The sequence below is a fragment of the Coregonus lavaretus genome (assembly GCF_964263955.1).
Source record: "Coregonus lavaretus genome assembly, chromosome: 15".
Taxonomy (NCBI): Eukaryota; Metazoa; Chordata; class Actinopteri; order Salmoniformes; family Salmonidae; genus Coregonus; species Coregonus lavaretus.
In genome coordinates this window covers 28,700,364-28,715,922 of record NC_140002.1, presented here as the reverse complement: position 1 = coordinate 28,715,922, position 15,559 = coordinate 28,700,364, and positions in this window count along the sequence as shown.

The window sequence follows — 15,559 nt, the reverse complement described above, 5'->3', positions numbered from 1 at the left end:
GCTGCACCTATTGAGAGTAGCGCCCCGAGGAATCGTATTTCTCGCCTGGGCTCTGCTGGTTCTGACTGGGTGACTGTGAACTTTTGGAGTTGGGCCAACATGTGGTCAGTGTCTAGCTGAGTGTGCTTAACTGCCTGGGTGGTCCAGTCAGCCCCGGCCCAACTCATATGTGCTGCAGGGGAAATGTGTTGGCGGTACACGTTCTCTGCATCTAGGCGGACGTACACCCTCTGTGTGTGTACTCTGACTGAAACAGGTTTCCCTCAAGAATTTCCCTATGTTTAGCTACATCCATCATTCCTTCAATTCTGACCAGTTTCCCAGTCCCTGCCGATGAAAAACCTCCGCACAGCATGATGCTGCCACCACCATGCTTCACTGTGGGGATGGTGTTCTCGGGGTGATGAGAGGTGTTGGGTTTGCGCCAGACATAGCATTTTCCTTGATGGCCAAAAGCTCAATTTTAGTCTCATCTGACCAGAGTACCTTCTTCCATATGTTTGGGGAGTCTCCCACATGCCTTTTGGCGAACACAAAACGTGTTTGCTTATTTTTTTCTTTAAGCAATGGCTTTTTTCTGGCCAGTCTTCCGTAAAGCCAAGCTCTGTGGAGTGTATGGCTTAAAGTGGTCCTATGGACAGATACTCCAATCTCAGCTGTGGAGCTTTGCAGCTCCTTCAGGGTTATCTTTGGTCTCTTTGTTGCCTCTCTGATTAATGCCCTCCTTGCCTGGTCCGTGAGTTTTGGTGGGCGGCCCTCTCTTGGCAGGTTTGTTGTCGTGCCATATTCTTTCCATTTATTTATTATTATTTTTTTTTTAAATTGGGGGGGGGTGTGGATTCTTTCCATTTTTTAATAATGGATTTAATGGTGCTCCGTGGGATGTTCAAAGTTTCTGATATATTTTTATAACCCAACCCTGATATGTACTCCACAACTTTGTCCCTGACCTGTTTGGAGAGCTCCTTGGTCTTCATGGTGCCGCTTGCTTGGTGGTGCCCCTTGCTTAGTGGTGTTGCAGACACCGGGGCCTTTCAGAACAGGTGTATATATACTGAGATCATGTGACAGATCATGTGACACTTAGATTGCACACAGGTGGACTTTATTTAACTAATTATGTGACTTCTGAAGGTAATTGGTTGCACCAGATCTTATTTAGGGGCTTCATAGTAAAGTGGGTGAATACATATGCATGCAACACTTTTCCGTTATTTATTTTTTAGAATTTTTTGAAAATATTTAATTTCACTTCACCAATTTGGACTATTTTGTGTATGTCTATTACATGAAATCCAAATAAAAATCCATTTAAATTACAGGTTGTAATGCAACAAAATAGGAAAAACGCCAAGGGGGATGAATACTTTTGCAAGGCACTGTACATCTGCTGGATTGGTTTTGACCAGGGCGCAGAGTGTCAGGGTCATCCAAAGGAACTCCATCCTACAAAAACGCATAATTAGAGATATTGTTTGATTATCTCAGTAGTGTTTTGTTTAGTTTTTTTAAATTTATTTTTATATAAACGTTTTGACAACAAATGTAGCGGATTTTCCAATTTTGAACAGCACAACGCAGGACAATATCAACAATGACAACGAAATGTGTGTCTTGTAGCTGGAAGGAGAAGGAAAGATGTTAGGTGCAATGTACTGACCTCCCGGAAGGGATCAGCTGAGGATACTTAAGAATTTTGTTAGTACCTCTGATTGGCTAGGTTTCTATCTATTCGGGGCTGGCTTGCACCCCTTCTATTCCCATGGGGGGAGTGTACAACTAGATTTGGTTCCTGTGGACCCACTTGAACGTGATGTTCTGTCGACCTTTGCTGATTCTGATTTGATAAGCAACTGGTGACAGCTTTAACACAATCTTATGTGGCCCTGTCCAGTGGGGCAGGAACTTTTTCGCAACGCCCACGGGTTTGGTGTATACGTAGTACCACACCGTATCCCTGACCTCAAACTCCTGGTGTGAGGCCTTATTACCTTCCGCACTTCTTTCCAACTTTCCTTGAGCGTACGCAAAGGTAGTCTGGAGGTGGGTTCGCAAGTCCGTCACGTATTGATGGGCCGTGTACGCAGTGGCCGTCGCGACATCTCCCGGTTGGTACAGGAGATGCAGTGGAAGCGTCATTTGCCGACCCATCATCATCTCAAATGGTGTTATTCCCGTAGACCTGTTGCGTGTGGCTCTGATCACCATCAATACCAGTGGGAGTTTGAGGTCCCAATCTTTGTGGTTGGCTGCCACATATTTCCTCAAGATTGTGACGATTGTTTGGTTGCTCCTTTCTACCCTGCCGGAGCTCCTAGGGTGGTACGCGATGTGGAGTTTAGCTTTGACTCCCAGGAGCCGCCACAGTTTGGTCATTACAGCAACCGAAAAATGGGTCCTTGTCGCTGTCCACGGTTTCTCCTGGCGAGTCGAAACGACTGAAAACGTGGTTGAGCAAAAGAACGGCTGTGGTTTCCGCTGTGTCATTGGGTGCGGGCAGGCACTCCACCCACTTTGTGAATGCGCAAGTGACTGTGAGGAGATACTTGTTGCCTCTTGCCGACCTGGCAACAGGGCCGACCCAGTCGATCTGGATCAAGCTCCAAGGGTAAGACACACCCTTGCGCTGCAAGGGTGCTCTGTGAAGTGGCATCAAAAGCTGTGAAGATGCATCAAAAGCTGTGCTCGCAAGCTCTCGGTGTGCCGAGATTGGCAACCCAACGTGGGTAGTAGGGCCCAAGTAGTTAAACATGTTTGACAGAAACATTTGTTTGAATGGTAATAGCTCTTCCATTCCTGTTTAAGTGAGCATGGCAAAGTAAGCTGAACGAAGCCTATGATAGTAGGCTTGTGGGTGTTCAGTCCAACCTTGTTTGACAGTGTTAGCCAGTGAGCTGTCGTGTTTGCAAGTCGCAGAACCACTGAATTCTGTTTTCAAAGCTGTGGCAAGTTTAGCGTAGTCGTTTTGCACGTGTTGCTGTTGTAGACGGACTCACCTTGTCACGTTTCTGTTGGACGTTCGCTTCAACAGGTAAAGCCTGTCAGTATTCGTAGCATTCGGGTAGCTTCTGCTAAGAACGTCTCAGTGTCGTTTTGGCTTACCTGGAACGGGGTCAAAGATGCAGAAGTTTTTGACGATTTTGTCAAGGCGTTCCATGCCATGTGTGCGGGTAATGTCTGCTTCCTTCCGTGGGGAATTTTTGACTGAAGGGCCAAGAGGAGAAGCAAAATTGAAAGAGGCGCTATGTTACTCTGGGCCGATCGACCAAGATGAAAAGACTGAGGGACCCCTAAGAGAGGTGAAGTCTGAAACCTCCTGTCGTCTACACTCCTTCATTCCCTAGGCTCCGGTTGTGAGCTTGGTTGCTCGGTTGGGTAGTCATGTGGTAGCGCATGGCTGTTCTGGAGTTCCTCCAGATGGTACCTAAGGGTGGTGTTCTGATGCATCGCAGAGTCCACTTGGGAGCTGAGGGTATTTATTTTAGACGTGTGAGTGTCGCAGTTGCTCTGTTCGGCCTCATACTTATCTGTCATGGTTTGCAGGGAGAGGTCTCGAGTGCGGAGCGAGAGATTCAGTGATGAGATGTCCTCTGCTTGCTTAGAGGTCAAGTTTTCCAACTTCCTCACCTGGGTTCTCTCATTGTTCATTCGGTCAGCGACTTCAATGAGTTCCGCTATTTTGTCATCCAACTTGGTCAAGTTGTTCATTAACTGATCGTCTTTGGTCTGCAGCTTTTGGAATAGAACATTATTGCTTTGAGTGGTGTCATTTTAAAACTGCTTGCAGGGCATCAAGTTGGTTGCCGTTGTTTTTAGCTAGCTCGTCAGATTCATCTAGTTTTGCGTGGACTTCGTCATGTTTACTGTTGGCAAAATCGAGTTGTTCTTGTGGAAAACGCATTTGTTCGAGAGTTTGTACTCGTTCTTCGTCATAAGTGTCTTTTAATTGATCCGTTCTCAAATGAAGCTCCTCGGCTAGCAGCATCTTGTCTTTGTTGGCTTTTGTCATTAGCTTCCTGGTTCTCTCCACCTGTCCCTTCATTTCATTATTGTGATGACTATTATTTATCGAATAATTACCTTCTATGTTTAATTGTTACTAGATTAAATTAATCATGTAACAATTAACGCATTAGGAATTTGGGGCACAACGGGAAAAGTTGTTTAACGAGTTACCGTTTCCCAAATTAACTCTAAAGATATCTAGATATCTCTGATCATTTAACAGTCATTTATTAATAATTTACCTCATATCAGTCTCATTCTGAAAGTCGTAGACTCTTTAAATCTGCACGAACCCAGGTCTTACGGATCATCCCATACCACACAAATTGATTTAATTATTTATTTACTAACTAATAAAAAATTATAACACAAGATACAAACACGTACATGGTATAGGTAGGGATTAGAAGCTTAAGACAATGAAAACGGATCCCTAGCGGACTAACACAATATGACACTTGTTACAAAAGATGGCGAGTTAAAGAGAGAGAGAGAAAACACTTGGATACACATGGACCTATGTTCACAGTAATCCTAATATTTTGCCCTGAACTGCCGTCCGTTTGGGAAGAAAAGCTATGCATGTATTTATGTGTTGGAGGTCTTCGTCGTGTATCTCTGTTGGACCCAGGCCTTTGTGGAAAAGGGTTGATTGGGCCTTCTCTTTTGGATGGCCTTTTAGATGTAAGGCTCAGATTGTCCACAAGAGGTCACAATGTCCTTCTTCTTAGTTGTCTGTTTACTTTCACTCGTTCTGGAAGTGGTCTTCTGAGGACGGCTAATCAGCCGTGTCGATTATCCCCTGTGGGGTGATGAGAGCAGTGTAGTAGACGATGGCTTGAAGAGAGTAACAGGATGGTCCCACATAAATTCACCTTCTTAGATACAGTACTTAGAACAGCTACTCAGCCGTAACATTGATTGTTAGTGGAGGCAACTTTGTTGTCTTCACCTCGTGTTGATTTTCAGGGTCGGGACCAATATGGACAAAAGCTGCAGCTTGAGGTCTGTCTAGTATGATCTGATAATTCTTATCTCAATCTTTTATGCAGTCTTGTAAAGAGGGGCATGTCCGTTATACTGACACGCTCTCTGAGCTCCCTCGGGCGTGGCTAGTTACGAGGTAAAAGTATTATTATTTCTATGATTTCATTAGAAAGCTAAAATCACATTCCTATCTTCACGAAAACATTGTCTTCCTCCTTGATATTTTCTACCCAAGGTAAAGGATGTAAACCTGATATACACAGTGGAAAAGCTCTTCAAGTCACAATGTTTTCGTTATAACGCCTTTATACCAATTGTAATGACATCACAATATATACATTAATTTTCCATATTCCATTACTCATCATTCCCAACATTTGGATGTTTAAATATATTGTCCCAATGTTCTTTGTTGGATGTTGAAGTTTTTGGGTGGCAAAAAGTCTCTGAACCAAAGGCATTCCTTTCACCATACTAAAATGCCAGAGATAGATTCTCCTCCTCTCTAATTTATGGCAGTATTAACGTGTCAAGACCGGCACAGCCCCCCTGTGGGTAAGAGGGTCTGGTTGTTGTCGGCCATTTGCCAAGCTGATGTGAGGCCTTTGATCCTCACCCAGGGAGAGTCATGACAACAGTAACAGGGGCTTATCCCATACAAAGGAAGAATGTATACAGCAGATTAACCCTATCCGGCTAAGTCAATTTACGTTGTGAAATACGCACTAACACTGGTTGGGATTTGTTTTGTTACATTTTACATTTTTTGTCACTTAGCAGACACTCTTATCCAGAGCCACTTACAGTAGTGAGTACATACAATTTCATACTTTTTTTGTACTGGTCCCCCGTGGGTACCGAACCCACAACTCTGGCGTTGCAAGCACCATGCTCTACCAACTTTAGCCACACAGGAATGTCCAGATGCAGGATTGTCCTTATGGAAAGGGTCCAGATATGAGTTGAGGGGAAGGACAGGAGTTTACAGAGATTATCTCCACCTAACAACTGAAGAGTTCAGAGGCAGAGTGGGATTCTGCTGCTCCCAGGTAGAGCCTCTGATTGGCTGACTAGGTCATGGGATTCTGTTTGCCCCAAGCAACAGAGTGTTCCATGAGCAGAGGTGTGAATTGCCTCTGACCCTGGACAAAGGAGTCAGGCTGAGGAGGGGGATGGTAGCCTACCTCAGCAGTAAAATTCACAAAGCTTATGTCTCTATGTTCCAGCCAGCGAGAGGGTTCAGTGAGGGTTTTGTACAGCTGCCCCTTCAAATGTATGTAGGACATTTTAATCTCAAGGAAACCCTCTTGTGAGGATGTGGCTGCGTGTCCTCCTGGCCATCCGTGGCATGGATGGAGTGGGCAGTGATGGTCAAGGTGCTCACAGTGTCTGTGAGACAGACATGTCCAGCAAGGGTCAGGGGTGGTCCATGCCCGTGCTGCTGGAGGTGCCCAGGCTGGTGGAAGAGGCCATCCCACAAAGTCGGGCTAGGCGGGAACAGGGCAAGAGCGCTGGTTAGGTTGGAGGCTCTCCTACGGGTGCTGGATGTGCATCTAGTTCTGGTACCGGAGTATGGCCCAGATCTGGTCTGGGCGGTGGATCCAGTGCTGGTGCTGGATCTGTGGTGTCCCAAGGGCAGGATTGCGCCTCAGAACCGGTGCTGGTTGTGGGTCTGGCTGTGCTGTGTCCTCAGGGGGCGGTGAAGGTTATGGACTAGTGCTGTAGCTGATGGCGTTGGGCCTGTAACATGGCGGGGCCAAGACTGGAACTGAGTCAGCCGGTGAGCCCAGGACAGGGCCGGGCATCGGGCTCAGAGCTGGTGCTGGGTCTGGAGATGGGCCCATGTCAGTGCTGAACTGGTCCCCGAGGACGGCAGTGGACACTGGGTCCAGGACAGTGGTCAGGTCTGCTGACAGCAGGTTGACCAGGAGAGACATGGGTTGTGTCGGTTAGGGTGTCAGCTCAGGCACCAGTGGCTTCAGATTGGGCTGGCAGTCTGCAGGCGGAGGTTGAGCAGGCTGGAGCTCTGTTGGTTGCAGGGCAGGCTGCAGCACTAGCAACAGCTTGTATGGCTCAGGTGCTGCTCGTGGTGGCACCGGCTGCGTTGCAGGATGGTGCTTGGCCGGCTACTGAAACGGATTGGCTCTAGCGGCTGTTGTGTGAGGCTCGCGCACCGGCAGTTGCTGGTCTGGCTGCACCGCTGTTGGACGTAGCTCTGGCAACTGCTCGGCTGGCTCAAAGGCTGGCGACTGGAGCCGTAGAGGCTGGGTTGGTTCCGGCTGCTGGGCAGGAACAGGACTCAGGACTGGCGCTGCAGGTCTTCTAAGCCTGCGTAGTGTCATGGTCTCTCTGAAGTAGTTTTGGTAGGCCTCCAACTAACGTCTGGCGTGTTCCTTCCTGTAGGGGGACAGCAACACAAATCAGGAGGTCTGCTGAAGTTCCCCGTTCTCCTTTTTTTGCCAGCGTGTGTCCCTTGTCTGGGGCATGGTTTATCTCATTACTGGTCATAGTCCAGGACAATTGTACCTATCCAGCTCGAAGATCCATGAAAAAGAGCCATCTGGTGAAAAAAAAGGACCCACGTTTTTTTGTCCCTTAAAGCTACTATAATCCCATACCTACTCAATGTACAGGATAGGATCATGAATGTGTTGTATGGAGAGACTATTGATTTACAGCACCATAATTTGTACTGTGATGGAGATAGCCAATCCTCTTCAGTCTGTGTAGAATTTCTTTAGGACTGACCCTAACCCAGGAATGTCCTATTCATCCTTTCCACTGACAGCTGCTGCGCACTTTCACGTACCAAGAGATACAGCCTTATGACTCAGTGCTTGTAGTCAATGGAGGAGGGTCTGCGTCAGAGGTGACAGAGACACTCAACGCTCTACACTAAATACATTGCACGCGACCAATGACACTCAGTAGCGATTTACCAAGGGTTTAATGCACCCCTGAGCCCACGCAGATGGAACTTCATATTTGCAACGTTGGTGTCAGAGTGGGATGTACTGCCCGGTGATTTGAGGTATGTCTGTGGTTCGGTGGTTTCTCTTCCTGAAAAAAAGCTGCAAGATTTTTGGTTCAAGTCCCACTCAGGTCACCCCTGAATTTGCTGCAGTATTCTTATATTCTCCCTCTGGTAATGTATTGAGCTCTGGATACTCACTACACGTATGATGTAGAAGCTATTTTTGTATTCATATCACTCAATCACCTAGATAAAGTTCTACGATCAAAGTAAATTCTGAGACAAAAATACTGGGATGTCAAAGCACGCGGGTAGCCAGGGGTTCGGAGTGGGAGTTGAGATAGACCGATATAATGAGTAGGATGGTGGTAGATTGGATAAATACACTGACTTTAGAGTAGGATGGTGGTATATTGGAGGTTAAAAACCAATGCAGTAGATTCTTGATCCCCAAAGGGATGTATGGTACGCAATTGTAGGTTACTGGAACACACACCCAGTTCAATAATGCTTATATCATCTCCATTGAGTCATATGTTCATAGTTTTAATGAGGATTTGAAATGAGGACAGCGAAACAATCAATCTTCCCACTTCCCTGTCATTATATACCCATGTCCCACTATCTCATAAAGAAAATGGTATGTTCCGTATGCCACACCGACTCCATACCCCACCCTCTCTCTCTCCACACACATACGCACACGCATACACACTCCCTTACTCCCTTGGCCGACTGTGTGATTGCGTTTAACACGTCCTAATTAAAGCAAATCAAGTTGCACTCCACGTCCTTCCCCATATGCAATCAACATCCCATCCGACTCGGTGACAGAAAACTCCATATTTCTCCTTCAGATCAGAGGGAATAATTAAATCTGGCCCTGCCTTTTATTTATGACAGCAGTTTATAACGGCCAAGAGTAGCAGTCCGAGTAAATCTCTGTCACCACGCTTAATTTGTTGTGTACTTCAGAAGAGGATGGTGAATATTGCTGTCATGCTGAGTAATACGCCTTCCCATTAGTCTGTGATATAGGACTGTGGAATTTTCGGGCTGAGGCGTTGTTTGGGGAGCTCAGGCTGAATCTCCAGAGTGACGGTCTGGAAGGCTCTCAATCAATAGACCAATTTATGAGAAAGGAGCTCCTCTACTCTAGAGTCACAGCTCACATGAGCATTGAATGAGAATTGAATGTAGGAGCAGTTTTAGCACCTAATGGGTTAAAGTTGTGCCAGCAACTGACACCTCAACTGGCACCTCAGAGAGCTTTTGTTTGAAGGGATTTAATTGTTAGGCCCTGAAACATAGCCTTTGCATTCCAGTAGCAACTGAGTCTGTTTGTTTAGGTTTCACTCTTCACAGAACACATGCGAAGCAGTCCCATGAGAGTTGAATGTAGGCTAATTCTCACTGTAATTGGCACACACACTTCTTTGCAGCAGGAACGTAAGGATTGATTAGTATTATCCATCCTGGCTATCGATCCTGTCAGGTCACATTTTCCCCCCATGACTACACTTTCTCTTAATAGTCTTTGAAAATACCACACAAGCGGGTTCTCATTTCCGGGCCTCTACCAACAATAGGTCACGGAATGGAACTCTTTAGTCGTCTCCTGGCTACACTCTTAGAAACAAAGGTGCCATCTAGAACCTAAAAGGGTTCTTCAGCTGTCCCTGTAGGAGAACCCTTTGAAGAACCCTTTTTGGCTCCAGCTATCAACATACAAAGTTTGATGTCAAACATGGACCTGCTTGATACAGTGGCTTGCGAAAGTATTCACCCCCCTTGGCATTTTTCCTATTTTGTTGCCTGAAACCTGGAATTAAAATTGATTTTTGTGGGGTTTGTATCATTTGATTTGCACAACATGCCTACCACTTTGAAGATGCAAAATATTTTGTATCATCAAACAAACAAGAAATAAGACAAAAAAACAGAAAACTATAGTGTGCATAACTATTCCCCCCCCCCAAAGTCAATACTTTGTGGGGTATGTCTCTATAAGCTTGGCACGTCTAGCCACTGGGAATTTTGCCCATTCTTCAAGGCAAAACAGCTCCAGCTCATTCAAGTTGGATGGGTTCCGCTGGTGTACAGCAATCTTTAAGTCATACCACAGATTCTCAATTGGATTGAGGTCTGGGCTTTGACTAGGCCATTCCAAGACATTTAAATGTTTCCCCTTAAACCACTCGAGTGTTGCTTTAGCAGTATGCTTAGGGTCATTGTCCTGCTGGAAGGTGAACCTCCGTCCCAGTCTCATATCTTTGGAAGACTGAAACAGGTTTCCCTCAAGAATTTTCCTGTATTTAGCACCATCCATCATTCCTTCAGTTCTGACCAGTTTCCCCTGCCGATGAAAAACATCCCCACAGCATCATGCTGCCACCACCATGCTTCACTGTGGGGATGGTGTTCTCAGGGAGATGAGAGGTGTTGGGTTTGCGCCAGACATAGCGTTTTCCTTGATGGCCAAAAAGCTAAATTTTAGTCTCATCTGAACAGAGTACCTTCTTCCATATGTTTGGGGAGTCTCCCACATGCCTTTTGGCGAACACCAAACGTGTTTGCTTATTTTTTTCTTTAAGCAATGGCTTTTTACTGGCCAGTCTTCCATAAAGCCAAGCTCTGTGGATTGTATGGCTTAAAGCGGTCCTATGGACAGATACTCCAATCTCCACTGTGGAGCTTTGCAGCTCCTTCAGGGTTATCTTTAGTCTCTTTGTTGCCTCTCTGATTAATGCCCTCCTTGCCTGGTCCGTGAGTTTTGGTGGGCGGCCCTCTCTTGGCAGGTTTGTTGTGGTGCCATATTCTTTCCATTTTTTTATAATTGATTTAATGTTGCCCCGTGGGATGTTCAAAGTTTCGGATATTGTTTTTATAACCCAACCCTGATCTGGAGAGCTCCTTGGTCTTCATGGTGCCGCTTGCTTGGTGGTGCCCCTTGCTTAGTGATGTTGCAGACACTGGGGCCTTTCAGAACAGGTGTATATATACTGAGATCATGTGACAGATCATGTGACACTTAGATTGCACACAAGTGGACTTTATTTAACTAATTATGTGACTTCTGAAGGTAATTGGCTGCACCAGATCTTATTTAAGGGCTTCACAGCAAAGGGGGTGAATACATATGCATGCACCACTTTTCCGCTATTTATTTTGTAGAATTATTTGAAACAAGTTATTATTTGGACTATTTTGTGTATGTCCATTACATGAAATCCAAATAAAAATCAATTTAAATTACAGGTTGTAATGCAACAAAATAGGAAAAATGCCAAGGGGGATGAATAATTTTGCAAGGCACTGTTTGAGAAATCAACTATTGTGGCATCATGTCCTCTAAATATCACTATCCACAAAGAATTTGAGCTTTTGGTTATATATGTGGCCGTCAGCCAAAATACACATGTATCTGTTGCAGGGCGGACACTGTTGGTACAATTTCTGAGTATTTAAAACCTTTTCTGTCATCTGAATAAATTGTCTCAGGGGTTTTTAATTTGGCTTACCCCGGCCTCAGACCATTTAAAGAATATTTGTCTTGACTTTAACCTGACTCAACTGATTGCAAAACCCACACGGATTAATGTAGAAAATTCAGCAAACTCCTCACTGATTGACCTAATTCTGACAAATAGCCCCCACAAATACTTGTCTAGTGGTGTCTTTGCTAATGATCTCAGTGATCACTGTCCTATTGCATGTATTAGAGATACCAAACAGATAAACACTGATCCTCTTATTTTTAATTTAGGATGGAACGAAAAGTTAGTGCCTGGAAATACAATTTAAAGTTTGGTACGGAGAGTCCTCCTATGTCTTTCCCTCTTAGTAAGTTTGTTAATTTTATCTGGGATTGCTTATGTCATGACTTGCTCTCATGGGTTGAGGATCAAAGATGCCGGCTAGGCAAAGGTTTGAACACCCCCTTTCCTGGGGGCCAGTTTTATGACCGGTCGTAAATTCCTTACAGAAACTTTATTTTCCGTGCCATGCAGTATTAGGAGAGGGAATTTCCCTGTGGAATAAAGGAAGTCTTCCCGCCAAGACTCCAACATCCAAAAGTGGATAATGAAACAATATTCCTACTTCAAAGAATGTGGAAAATGGTCAGTGGGGACTTAAAGAACAATCATGTCAAATTCATTACTTTGTTGTGATGTCATTAAAGACAGTGGAACAATATAAATGTATCTCTGGGGGTGTACACTTCCCAGTTATGAGGTTTGCATCTAATTGTTGTATAAAACGAATGATTAAGTATAATAATACTTTTGTGAAGATAACAGTGTGATTTTAGTGTGGTTTTCCATATTGATTTGTTCTCAGTCAGTGGCCACGCCCAGATGAGCACAAACATGATGAAACGCCACCTTTTCTACTCGTATAAAACCCCTTGTGACGAAATTCACCTCAGACCAAGCAAATACGGTATAAACCAGATGTTGCAAATGGTTGAGTTTCTACCAGACCAGGAAGCGTGAAGCTGAAGCTACATGGCTTAAAATGGTTAGACCAGGAAGCCCCACGGCTTACAATGGTTGACAAGCCACAGACCAGCAGACATGCAGCGCGAGCTGAATATGGCAAAATGGTGAAACTCTGAAACTCTCAACCTCTACACTAGGTGAAGAAGAAGACAACGCACTAGACCTTATCATCTCAGTCTGCAGCTGGCATGTGTAGTCGTCTAGAGAACTTTCACTAAAGACACGAGTTGGGAAGGACAATCCCTCTCAGACAACTGTTGGTACATAATATGCCATTTAGCATCTGAACTATCTATCTAACAGATCAACTCCACGAACTACAGGGTACGCTGAAGTATCCATTCTAACCACCACTATGACCAGAAACTCTACCAAGGACAGTGGGATCTCTTGGGGGCAAACGAGAGTCCTACATCATCAACTACATGTTGCATTTCTAATCCGAATGAGCGGTTATTAGGGTGCATAAGTATTATGATTACTGTGAGTGTAGTTTCCAAAATAAGAACGATAGTTTGAATCTCTGTCTCTCCCTTCTATCCAAGCATTCATGCTATTGTTCGTCCAGTCCACTAGGGACCTGTTCTCATTGTATTACGTTAGTAATCAATAACCTATGTGTGTGTGTGTGTGTTTGTATACTGTGTTATCATTTAGTTAGTTAGTAAATAAATAATTAATTAAGCCAATTTGTGTATTGCTGATTCATGCGACGTTCAGAATGAGACTGATAAGAGGTAATTATTTAATAAGTGACTGTTATCGATATATAACATACAGTGGGGAGAAAAAGTATTTGATACACTGCCGATTTTGCAGGTTTTCCTACTTACAAAGCATGTAGAGGTCTGTAATTTTTATCATAGGTACACTTCAACTGTGAGAGACGGAATCCAGAAAATCACATTGTATGATTTTTAAGTAAACACAGAGAGCTGTGTAAGGACATCAGGGATAAAATTGTAGACCTGCACAAGGCTGGGATGGGCTACAGGACAATAGGCAAGCAGCTTGGTGAGAAGGCAACAACTGTTGGCGCAATTATTAGAAAATGGAAGAAGTTCAAGATGACGGTCAATCACCCTCGGTCTGGGGCTCCATGCAAGATCTCACCTCGTGGGGAATCAATGATCATGAGGAAGGTGAGGGATCAGCCCAGAACTACACGGCAGGACCTGGTCAATGACCTGAAGAGAGCTGGGACCACAGTCTCAAAGAAAACCATTAGTAACACACTACGCCGTCATGGATTAAAATCCTGCAGCGCACGCAAGGTCCCCCTGCTCAAGCCAGCGCATGTCCAGGCCCGTCTGAAGTTTGCCAATGACCATCTGGATGATCCAGAGGAGGAATGGGAGAAGGTCATGTGGTCTGATGAGACAAAAATATAGCTTTTTGGTCTAAACTCCACTCGCCGTGTTTGGAGGAAGAAGAAGGATGAGTACAACCCCAAGAACACCATCCCAACCGTGAAGCATGGAGGTGGAAACATCATTCTTTGGAGATGCTTTTCTGCAAAGGGGACAGGGGAGGAGGGGAGGATGGATGGGTATCGCGAGATGTTGGCCAACAACCACCTTCCCTCAGTAAGAGCATTGAAGATGGGTCGTGGCTGGGTCTTCCAGCATGACAACGACCCGAAACACACAGCCAGGGCAACTAAGGAGTGGCTCCGTAAGAAGCATCTCAAGGTCCTGGAGTGGCCTAGCCAGTCTCCAGACCTGAACCCAATAGAACATCTTTGGAGGGAGCTGAAAGTCTGTATTGCCCAGCGACAGTCCCGAAACCTGAAGGATCTGGAGAAGGTCTGTATGGAGGAGTGGGCCAAAATCCCTGCTGCAGTGTGTGCAAACCTGGTCAAGACCTACAGGAAACGTATGATCTCTGTAATTGCAAACAAAGGTTTCTGTACCAAATATTAAGTTCTGCTTTTCTGATGTATCAAATACTTATGTCATGCAATAAAATGCAAATTAATTACTTAAAAATCATACAATGTGATTTTCTGGATTTTTAGATTCCGTCTCTCACAGTTGAAGTGTACCTATGATAAAAATGACAGACCTCTACATGCTTTGTAAGTAGAAAAACCTGCAAAATCGGCAGTGTATCAAATACTTGTTCTCCCCACTGTATACACTACAGTTCAAAAGTTTGGGGTCACTTAGAAATGTCATTGTTTTCGAAAGAAAAGCAATTATTTTGTCCATTAAAATAACATAAAAATGATCAGAAATACAGTGTAGACATTGTTAATGTTGTAAATGACTATTGTAGCTGGACACAGCTGATTTTTTATGGAATATCTACATAGGCGTACAGAGGCCCTTTATCAGCAACCATCTGTCCTGTGTTCCAATGGCACGTTGTGTTTGCTAATCCAAGTTTATCATTTAAAAAGGCTAATTGATCATTAGAAAACCCTTTTGCAACTATGTTAGCGCAGCTGAAAACTGTTGTGCTGATTAATGAAGCAATACAACTGGCCTTCTTGAGACTATTTGAGTATCTGGAGCATCAGCAATTGTGGGTTCGATTACAGGCTCAAAATGGCCAGAAACAAAGAACTTTCTTCTGAAACTCGTCAGTCTATTCTTGTTCTGAGAAATGAAGGCTATTCCATGCGAGAAATTGGCAAGAAACTGAAGATCTCGTACAATGCTGTGTACTACTCCCTTCACAGAACAGCGCAAACTGGCTCTAACCAGAATAGAAAGAGGAGTGGGAGGCCCCGGCGCACAACTGAGCAAGAGGACAAATACATTAGAGTATCTAGTTTGAGAAACAGACGCCTCACAGGTCCTTAACTGGCAGCTTCAAAGAATAAGCCATATCTCAGACTGGCCAATAAAAATAAAATATTAAGATGGCCAGTCTGAGATATGGCTTTTTTTTTGCAACTCTGCCTAGAAGGTCAGCATCCCGGAGTCGCCTCTTCACTGTTGACGTTGAGACTGGTGTTTTGCGGGTACTATTTAATGAAGCTGCCGTGAGGTGTTGCTTTATCTGTTTTTTGAAACCAGGTTTGCTGTTTATTTGAGCAATATGAGATAGAACGGAGTTCCATGCAATAATGGCTCTATATAATACT